General features: G+C 40.8%; 1 protein-coding gene across 2 annotated transcripts in view; it reads left to right on the top strand.

Annotated features, from left to right (window-relative positions):
- Nucleotides 1-1,854: 1,854 nt before the first annotated feature.
- LOC143294878 (uncharacterized) overlaps nucleotides 1,855-10,814 on the top strand; it is a 24,272-nt gene continuing 15,312 nt past the window's right edge. Inside the window, exon 1 of one of the 2 annotated variants that reach the window (XM_076606398.1) lies at nucleotides 1,855-2,249. The gene's annotated coding sequence lies outside the window, so the exon portion shown is untranslated. Of the gene's footprint in view, nucleotides 2,599-10,814 lie in introns of both variants that reach the window. The other variant, XM_076606397.1, reaches the window with a different exon arrangement.

Here is a 10,814-nt window from a genome sequence, read left to right as displayed (position 1 = left end):
TTCGAACAAACACTGACTGGCCAACGACACCAGGTAATCCCCTATTTTCCCCCACACGACGGAATGAGCAGTGCTCACTACAAGGCGTGGACGTTCACTCCGTCAGTCACACAGAGGAGTGGAGGGGAAGATATGTGGATACTGTATTGCTGGACATCAGACCTACTTTAAACCGTCCTGTAAATCTTACAGGTGATGGGGACATTACACGAAAGGTGTCTAGTCGTGAAAAGTTCACAGGAGTTCATCACCACAAAGGATAAACCATGCCTGAGTTCTTCCACAAAACTCTGCACTCATCTTCACATACCCGCACACCTGCCCGAGCATGAAGTAATTCAAGTGATGGTAAGTCCACCACGAAGACATTGTCAGAACTCAGAGCTCAGAACTCATTTAATTGTCGTAAAACCCATGAGATGAAATATGGACACTAAAAACTAAACGGCAACACAAAAAAAAACAAAGCAAAAGCAGTAAGTTGTGAGCACATGCAAGATATTCCACAAGACATAGTTACGGATTGCGAACTTTGAAGCACTCACAATTATATACATTTTGCCAGTTCTGGTTGGAAATAGCTAAGTGGCAACAGTGAACTCGGGAGTTAGGATTATTGTGTTGCCAATGCCATCTGGCCAGTGAATCGAAGACTAGGAATTATCTGTCACAAGTATGCGAGGTCTCAAGTTTAGAGGACGTACTACACTTGTCCAGAAAATGCAGTTCATCCTCTTAACTCCACGTGCTTTACATAACCGGTATTTCCTTGATAAGTTGCAGTGACGTCCTCGCTCAATATAGTCAAGTTCATGTGCACTTATTCGCAATGGACATAATGCTCCTCAGTCTATGGTTAGTATTTTTGCAGCTGATCAGGTAAGGTTGTAAGTAGAAGTATTCATAATTTTGCAATAAAAGGAGAGCATTGAAATGGTCCCGATCTTTGTGTTGTTCCCAAATTGAACATAGTTATCCTGTAGTTGATTGTCATGAGTTCAGTTTACGACACGGGATCTCAACAAGAACACCTTCCCTCCAACCCTTCACTGTAACTCTCTCTCCACACCTTCAGCTAACAGCTGTGGAGTCTCGCCAACGAAGGGAACAAATCAAACATATTATTACAGTAAAATCTGAATTATAATGTTACAGTGCGTAATATGACAGGTGATGGTAATCAATACTCAGTGATGGTGCAAGGCTCAGTGCAACTGATAACCGATATTCATAAGAAGTTTGTTCCTCAAAATATCTACAAGGACCGACAGTGACAGAAAGTGGCCCACGCTCAGTTTGAATCTTCACTCTGCCAAAAGTAGCTGACTTCTACTCTGAAATTACTGACGAAGTGTTCGAACTATCTCCGGCATTTAAAAAAAATCCCCATTCATACAACAGCCACCCACCCGTGGCGACAGCTAAACAACTGATGCAAAGACAAGCTTCGGGGGTGTGAGGTTTGGGAGGTGATGGGGTGGGGGGCGGTTCAAGCACTGCTATTTGTTCAACAAATCGCCTTCATTGTTACTCGCACACAGACAGCCGCCCCCCAAAGCCGGCCAAACAATCCCACCCACACTGCTGAAGCCCCGCCCACTTCCACGCGCGCGGTTTGCCCTGCAGGCTTCGCCCCGTCAACGTTGGTCGCCCGTCACCTGTCAATCAACAGGGTGAGAGGGGGCGGAGCTTCAAGCTTCAATCCCAGTCAGTGACGGCGGCGATGTTTTGGCGGCTGCCGCGTGGGGGTGAGGCAGGGGAGTGGGTGGTCAGGGCACGAGCGGTGGTGTCAAGTCTTCAAATAATTACCTCCATTACACCGCTCGTCACACCACTGAAGACGCACGCCCTCGCGCGATACTGACTGGGCTGCTGGTGAGCAAAGGGGGACTACCGCATGCCCATCTGACACTTGGATAGCAACTTTTCTTTTCTTCTCACTGGAGCTGTGACCACTACGGACTTCACGATGTGTGATCTTGAACTCTGAATTTTGTGGTTTTCAATCCAGTCACTGCGAAGAGTGGCACTGTTTGATATAAACATTGTCTGCAACGAGTACTCTGATGACTTTTTCTTCTGTCATTTCCACCCCTATAACAGTTCCTTATATCGGACCTCTGCACAGTGACTTGGACTGAGACACATGGAAAGTGCCGGGAGAATGAAATGGAGTAAAAACACCATCATCAGCAACGCACTTTCACCTCGACTCAACGTGTGAAAGAAACCCAGGGCATTCATTGTCAGTGAGTGAGAACAGTTTGCTTTTTTTCAATTGTTGAACATTGTTTACATTTTGTATACCGCTGAATCCGTTTAGTAATTAATTTCAGGCATTTTAATCGATTAAGGGACTGAGCCGGACAATCTGTTTTATTCTTGCCAAAGAGCCTGGTTGATTTCAGTGGACATTTGCAAAACCCCTCCCTTTCCCCCACTAACATGTGAGTTGGCCCCAGCGGTCGAGTCCGTGAAGATTGGTGAGATCGGAACTGTTCAGTCTGTAAAAGAGTTCCCCATGGCTGTCGTCATAGATACTGTGGCTGGGACAGGGCTTCGTTCTCGTGTTCAACGGTAGCAGGCATTGTTGTGAAGGTAAGCAACTGGGTTCTATCCTGAGCTGTTCGTGTTATGAATTGTATTACTGTGATGTCAGAAACCAGGAGGACAGTGTGTGTGTGTGTGTGTGTGTGTGTGTGTGTGTGTGTGTGAGTGGGTGGGTGGTGGTGAGGTGAGAGGGAGGGGGCGTGGTTGGTGAAGGATTGATATTATATACACACTGCATACCAGACACACAACATAATTATTATTGGTATTGAAGATAGGCTACCACAGACGCCATACACTGACATACAACCCCCATTACTGATATTAAAACACAACCTGAATATACTGAGATAACCAAAGAATGCATTCAGATTTATCTATCAAGACTATTTTATACTGAGACCTGTGCAAACAGTCCTTCAGGTGCAGCGTTGGCTGAGCGGACAGAGAGCTCGGCCAGGAGCGGGGGATACCGGGTTCGAAAGACGCGCGGACCAGGGGTTTTACTCGCCCTTCCTCCAAACCCTCAGCGGTGGTGTGGGTGCTAGTCTTTCGGATAAGAACGAATCACGGTGGTCCCGTGTGCAACGTGCACTTATGAGCACGTGGAAGAACCCACGACAACAGAAGGGGTTTTGAAGGCAAATTTCTGAAGGAAAAATCCATTTTGATAAACAAAGACCTAAAGACCTACAAACGAAAAAAACAACAACAAAAAAACAACAAAAAACAAAAACAAAAAACCAACAACAACAAAAAAACAAAAACAAAACACACCCAACAACAACACAAAAAAAAACCAACCAACAAAAACAAATGTATATGTGCAGATACAGAAACAAACGTATACACGCAGACAGAGAGAAAAAAACATGTGTGACGCTTGAGCGAGGCGACAAGTTGGAAATCACGCGGGCAGCAGCATGAATTTCTCGCAGGAAAAAAGTACCGCGACTGAAAAATGAAAATTATTATACGAAAATACCAGCTACATCAGGGTAATGAAATGCTAAATATTGTGTTGGCGACACCCAAAATTATTTCGTTGAAATAGCAGATAGCTGGCTACACTATGCTGTACAAGGTTGTATTCGAGATTCCAAACATTGGTGCACTGAGATTCCAGATATTATATCAAGGTACTAAACAAAACAAGGGTGTGACATAAAAACTCCTGTTACGACCCAAACGCTTATTGTGACTCGGTACACTGAAATAACAAGTACTCACATTTGTGATAACAAGAACATCAGGCTGCATTGAAACGCAGTTTGTGTGGCCAAGCGCTCCGTTCGCACTGCCTGGAGGCAAGGTGTTTTGTGTTCGAATCTTGCACGGGCCAGGCAGTATAGTCTCCACCCCTTTGTGTTCTTCTTTTATTTTTAAGTTTTGTTTTTCATTTTTTAATAGATATTCCACATGACCTTGGGAGGTTGTCTTTCGGGGATCGGGAGAAATCTGTTTCATGCAAAAAGGGGTGTCGGTAACAAAGAAACTGACCAGAAAGTAGAAATTTGTTATTGTTGTAATTTATTTGTATCATTAAAGAAAAACACTTGATATCTGACAAACAAGAAACACAACGGGAAAATAGGTGACACTGCAGGGCATTACCACTCTGTGTGTCCGACTTTCATTCTGAAAATTACTTCCAAAACTGAACCCGAAAATAATGATATATTTGTGTGTGTGTGTGTGTGTGTGTGTGTGTGTGTGTGTGTGTGTGTGTGTGTGTGTGACTTTTCGTGTTCCTGCTTTTTGACGTGAAAAAATAGTTCATTACGTGTTTGAGTGTTCAAAATAGAGTTCATTGTGTGTTTAATTGAGTGTTCATTGATGGTTAAGAGTTTTAGATGGATGATTAGTGCGTTTGATGAATGATTAAGTGCTTTTGATGAATGATTAAGTGCTTTTGATGAATGGTTAGTGTTGGTGTTTGTGTGTAACCTACATCGGAGAGAAAGGTGCGTTCACTCGCCTTCGCATACAACGCAACACAACACAGCAGGATATAGTTCGTTCAGTCACATCACTCCAGCAAAGAAAAAAAGGTTTTTATCGTGGATGGAAGGGTCAGTTTTGACACGTGGACACGATCTGAATGATTTTTTCTTTTGGCCGAGTATCAACTTGCTTTCAGTTTCAGTATCATTGGTTGGATGGCTTTTACTTTGTTCGGTATTTTATATATATTTTTTGTTGTTCGATTTCATTATTCATAGAATGTTTTCTTATTTTTATGATCATTAAAAAAAAAAAAAATCATTGAGACCTTATCTTTCAAAACACTCCGTGTTCGATAGATTAATATTTGAGAATATCGATATCACTAGAAATTATGTATAAACTATCATCATTAATCACAACCCGACTATTATCATTGTTATCAATATTATTGTTGTTGTTTTGTTGTTGTTATTATTATTCTTTATCATCAACACGGTCTCTAGTAGTAGTGGTGGTAGTAGTAGCAGTATTGAATTATTGGGTGCAGCAGTAGCGATGAAGTATTACAAAATGAATAAGTACATAGCGTACAGATAAAAAAAAAAACACACACAAAAACGATAAATACACGACCCTTTAGCTGAATATATTGATGAGATTGATAAAACAGGTACACATAAAAATGTCAATTTTTTTTTTTTAAAGCGTAGTTGTTCTGCTATAAGAACAGTTGTTGACTGTATGCGTTTGTTTATTCATTTATTCATTCATTCACTACTTTATCTATTCTTCGGGGTATTAATTCTTTGTTATCATTATCGTGTAGTTCTTGTTGTTCGTGTTGTTATTATTGTTCTTGTCATTTTCTTCCCCTTCTTCTCATTATTATTATTATCATTATTATTGTTGTGGTTGTTGTTTTGTTGATGTTATTATTATCATTATTATCATTAATATTATTATCAAATACAAAGGAAGCAATAGAAGCACAATCACATTTGTAGATAAATACTAAAACCCGAACAAAATCAGTCTTCCCCACACCCTTCCTCCCGACCCTATTTAATCCCTACAGCACTGTTCGGTGTTACATGCTCTGAGGGCCCGACCGACACGTCGCGGTTATAAATAAAGTAGATCAGGCATCTCGCGCCCACCCCTCACCCCTTCCCTGTCACCCCCCCTGCTCCTCCCATCCCCCCTCTGCCAAACCAGCCGCTATCTTTTTTTTTTCTTTTTAACAAAAAAAAAAAAAAGAAAAAAAGAAAAAAAAAGGAACAAAAAAAAGGGTGGTGTTCATTAGTTTTAGGACACAAGTGGCGAAGCGGAAATGGGCCAGCAGCCTTGACGGCCCCCTTCAGCTGAATTCTCTGTGTAACGCTCTGGGTTGTAATTCCGTCGTGTGGTGTCGCTATGTGTGTGTGCATTGCAGTAGGTTGTTGACTGTGTCACGTTACGGTATTAGTTGATTTGTGTTGTATTCCAGTGTGCTGAGTTAAACAGTAGTGCACTGTAACGTCTTGTATCGTAACGAATTGTATTGCATCACTTGGTATTGTGTCGAATTGTGTTGTATCGTATTGTTGTATCGTAGAGTATCGTATACTAACGTACTGTACTGCACACGAGTAATATTGTATTGCATTGCGTTGTATCATGTCGCATTTCCATTAAATCATATCGTATCTTATTGTATCATTGTAGGCCTAGTACACTGCATTGTATTATTTTGTATTGTATTGTGTTGTATTGTATTGTACCGCATCGTATTGTAATGCGTTGTGTTGTACTGCATTGGTTTTTCTTCCGTTTGCTTTTCTTGTCACAGCAGATTTCTCCCGTCTGAACTCGGAGCCGCTTTCCCTGGAAAAGGACATAGCATGTCTCCCCACAACAGACACACTCTTTCTCATCCCATGTTTTGTTTTGTTTCGTTTTGTTATGTTTTGTTTTGTTCCCTGTCCGATCAATTATCGGTGCATTCTTTCATCCGTAAAAGTGGATAATGATTCTAGACAAGTGAGGGAAAAAATAAATCCGTTCGTTGATTTTGTGGAGTTTTGTTATTGATTTTTTTTTTTTATGGTTCACGTTCGTGGCTAGTGTAATGACAGATTAAATCTTGCGGTTTATCTATCGTCTCTTGTGGAAAAACTGCGTGATTATTGCATAAAACGCCATATATATATAAATCATAGATCTCACTTCATGATGAAGTCCCTTTTCTTGATTACCAGATTATCGTAGTTTTTAATTATTTTCGGCTTAAAAGAAACAGCAACAATTGCCCAAACAAAAAAACTTGAATGTACAGATTGTTAGCCGAAGTAGCCTGTTACCCCGTGGACGTGTGAGTGAGTGAATGTGTGAGTAAGTCACTGAGTGATTCGAGACAGTGAGAGCAAGAGTGAAAGAGTGCATGCTGGTTTAAACAAATCTTTATTAAGCCGAGATTATACATGTAGGTATACACACATACAGAAGAGCAACAACAAGCTGACTCAAACACGAGAATAATTATTTATCGTATGGTTTGACGGCTGTTGAACATAACACGTGTACAGTGATGTTAACATCAGTGTTTGTCATGTGTATGCAGATGACAGATATTGACATCAATGTTTCTTTGTTTGAACAGCATTGGCGTCAATATCAGTCATTATATGCAGCAGGAAAACATTAATTTCAAGAAGTGCGTGTTGAGAGAGAAAGACTATTTGGTTCGCATCTCTTTGTACCCGTCCTCCTTACCCGCTGACGAAAAGCCCTGAGTCAGCACTGGCTTCAAAGTAAAACAACGTCACGAAAGTTACCTATCTTGGGTATTGTTTACCAAAATAGTGAATAATGGCATCTTCCAACTTCCAGGCTGACCATGCATAGCGCGTTCAATGTTTTCGTAACAGGTTGCATTGATAGCCGCTTGTTTTTATGCTGTCCTGTACACACAGATATACAGACACACAGACGCAGACAGACAGACTCACACACACACACACATACATGCGCGCGCGCACACACACACACACACACACACACACACACACACACACACACACACACACTTTTTCACAACCCAATGCATATACAACATGTAATAGGTATACTCCACCCTCTCTTTATCTATTTGTCTGTCAGTCTTCCTTTCTATCTCGCACGCGCTTGCTTGTTTTCATTGTCACACAGTGCGTCAGCGTGTATCATGGATAGCACGTATATACCGGAATTTAAGTTTGCCGTCTACGTTCACACATGTCTGTGTATGACATGGACTGCTAATTGCAATTTGAGGAACGGGAAGGGTCAATGCCAGACTCGTCATGGTAACAAGGCACTAAATGGGAAGTATTTCCTGTTTTCAGCTGTACTGACAACTGTTTTGCAATGTGTTATTTAACTGGATCGTCCAGTGTGTGTGTGTGTGTGTGTGTGTGTGTGTCTCTATATATATATGTATATATTTGTGTGTGTGTGTGTGTGTGTGTGTGTGTGTGTGTGTGTGTGTGTGTGTGTGTGTGTGTGTGTGTGTGTGTGTGTGTGTGTGTTTTACATTGTGCATATTGCACTGAATTGTGTCCCATTCTGTAACAACGTATTTCTCTGTGTAAAATGAGGATGCTCTGTTCGGGGAGGAGGGTGACGCCACAGCCGTTCATCACTACCACACAGTCATTTTTCTTCTTCTCCTTCTGTCTACAAGTGTACTTGTTTTACTGTTTGATCAAGTGAATTTTTCTTCCGAAATTTGCGAAAAGGGATAGCACTTCGTTGCCAGTTATTTATTTATTTATTTATTATTTTTTTTAATGCACTCTGCTGTTTATCGCTTCAATCTAAAGACGATGTGTGTGTGTGTGTGTGTGTGTGTGAAAAACAGAGAGAGAGAGAGAGAGAGAAAATGTCACTGTAGTTGGTGGTTCTAAAGGACACCAGCAGGCGCCATTGACTCCCTCCCGATGAATGAAAGACCCAGGCATAGCAGACAGAAGAGAATGGAAGAGGCGGTAGAAAGGGCGGTTGGGGTGGGTGGGTGGGGTGGAAGTGAGGGCAAGGGTATGGAGAATAGAAGGGAAATAAAAGGGAAAGGGGAGCAGTCGGAGGGGGGGATTACAATTGGTTACAACCTCTGTGTGTGTGTGTGTGTGTGTGTGTGTGTGTGTGTGTGTGTGTGTGTGTGTGTGTGTGTGAGTGTGTGTGTTTCAGTGTGCGTTTTTTTGTAATTGATGCAATGTGCGGCACTAAACCTCATTCAACAAACACACAAACAAATATATTTTAAAAACGATCACAAACGAAAGAACATTATTACTTTGTGCGTGTGTGTGTGTGTGTGTGTGTGTGTGTGTGTGTGTGTGTGTGTGTGTGTGTGTGCTTGCGTGATTGCGTGCCTGCGTGCGCGCGCGCGTTTCTCTGTGTGTGTGTGTGTGTGTGTGTGTGTGTGTGTGTGTGTGTGCTTGCGTGCCTGCGTGCGTGTGTTGTGTGTGTGTGTGTGTGTGTGTGTGTGTGTGTGTGTGTGTAATCATCCGACCGTGTGCGCTCTCGAGCTTGCATGTATGTTTGTGTGCTTATTATAAATTGTGTCGACAGCACGGGGGGCAGAAAATCGAGCGTTTGTTTGCATTGCGTATTTAAAAAAAACAATCAAATAATAATCATTTTGGAATGTCGATATCCAACGAAGTGGTTTTAGCATTTGGTATTAATCATGATTATGGTTGACAAGATTGTTTTTCACCTTTAATTTCACCTCTCTGTCTGTCTGTCTGCCTGTCTCTCTCTCTCTCTCTCTCTTTCTCTCTCTCTCGTGGATTCCCCCACTCTCTCTCCATCTCGCTCTTCATTCTTTAAAAGCACTAAGATAATCGAAATGTCAAACGCGTGTTACACCTGTTTATGACATGACTGTACTACACTGCCAACTACTACACTGTTACCAGTTGGCGGGGCATTGTGGTGCTCAGTGTTTTAGAAGTGAAAAGAGGTTTTCAGGGTTTCCTTTTTGGAATCTCTCCTTAATTCTTAACGGCAGCTTGCTGTATGAAGAGTGAATATAAAATTATGAGTTCATCGCTAATTTGTACTGCGGACAGCCGAACATAATCATAACTTAAAAAAAAACAACCCCATTCATTTAGTGAATCGGTTAATATTTATTTCGTTCTTTTATCTATTCATTATTTTAACCGTTTATTCTTTTGTTTATTCTTTCATAGATATATCTATTCATCTGCCATATAACTGCGTTTCTGGCTTCATTTTTTATAATATATATGCTATACTTTGATGTGATTTTCTGACATTTCTACTGTTTAATAATGATGTAATGCAATGATATATTGCATTGTAGGAATATTTATTGTATCGTTTTCTGCACTGCATTGCATTTATTTTAATTGTGATTCTGGATAGTATTGTGTTGTGATGTGTGTTATTGTGTGGTATCATATTGTGCAGTGTGAAAATTGAGGCTGCTGTCCCGCCGTGGAGACAGTGTGTGACGCCGTGATGAGGTCACGAATGTTGACGTCACTGTGTGAAAAGCCATGTAAAGGGGAAGCACGCTCTTCACAATACTTCTTCTTCCTTCCGGGAGACCGAAACAATTTTATTGGTGATAACAACATTTTACAACCGATTGTCATTCTTTTAGCAGTGCATAGCAACGTGGTATTACCACCAACTATCATTTTATTACATGAAAAGAAAAGAAAAAAAAGAGAAGAAAAACTGTTGGTTTTTTTTTTTTTTTTTTTTTTTTTTTTTTTTTTTTTTTAATATCAACCACAATTCTTTTTTCTTGTTTTTTCTTTCTTAACTGCACTGCCACGATAAACCGAGGTCCCGTGTGCTAGCATGCACTTAGCGCACGTACAAGAACCCACGGCAACAAAAGGGTTGTTCATGGCAAAATTCTGTAGAAAAATCCACTTCGATAGGAAAAACAAATAAAACTGCACGCAGGAAAAAAAAAATACAAAAAATGGGTGGCGCTGTAGTGTAGCGACGCGATCTCTCTGGGGAGAGCAGCCCGAATTTCACACAGAGAAATATGCTGTGATAAAAAGAACTACAAATACAAAATTATTTTTTTTAAACACATTTTTCCTTTTTCGATATAATTATGTGTACGTGTTTTGCGTTCCTTGCGGCGTGTCGTTAGGGAGTAGAGTTATAACCGTGGCCCTGAAGGATTTTCTTGAACCTTAAATGAGAAATCCAATAAAATAAGATAAATAGCTCTTTTAACACCTGTGTTTATATATATATATATATATATAGATTTAAGCCACTTTGGCAAGGAAAAACTATTTCTAATA

Source organism: Babylonia areolata, chromosome 20 (genome assembly GCF_041734735.1).
Source record: "Babylonia areolata isolate BAREFJ2019XMU chromosome 20, ASM4173473v1, whole genome shotgun sequence".
NCBI lineage: Eukaryota > Metazoa > Mollusca > Gastropoda > Neogastropoda > Buccinidae > Babylonia > Babylonia areolata.
Note: the sequence above shows the minus strand (reverse complement) of the source record. Positions and strands in the feature narration are given on the sequence as shown.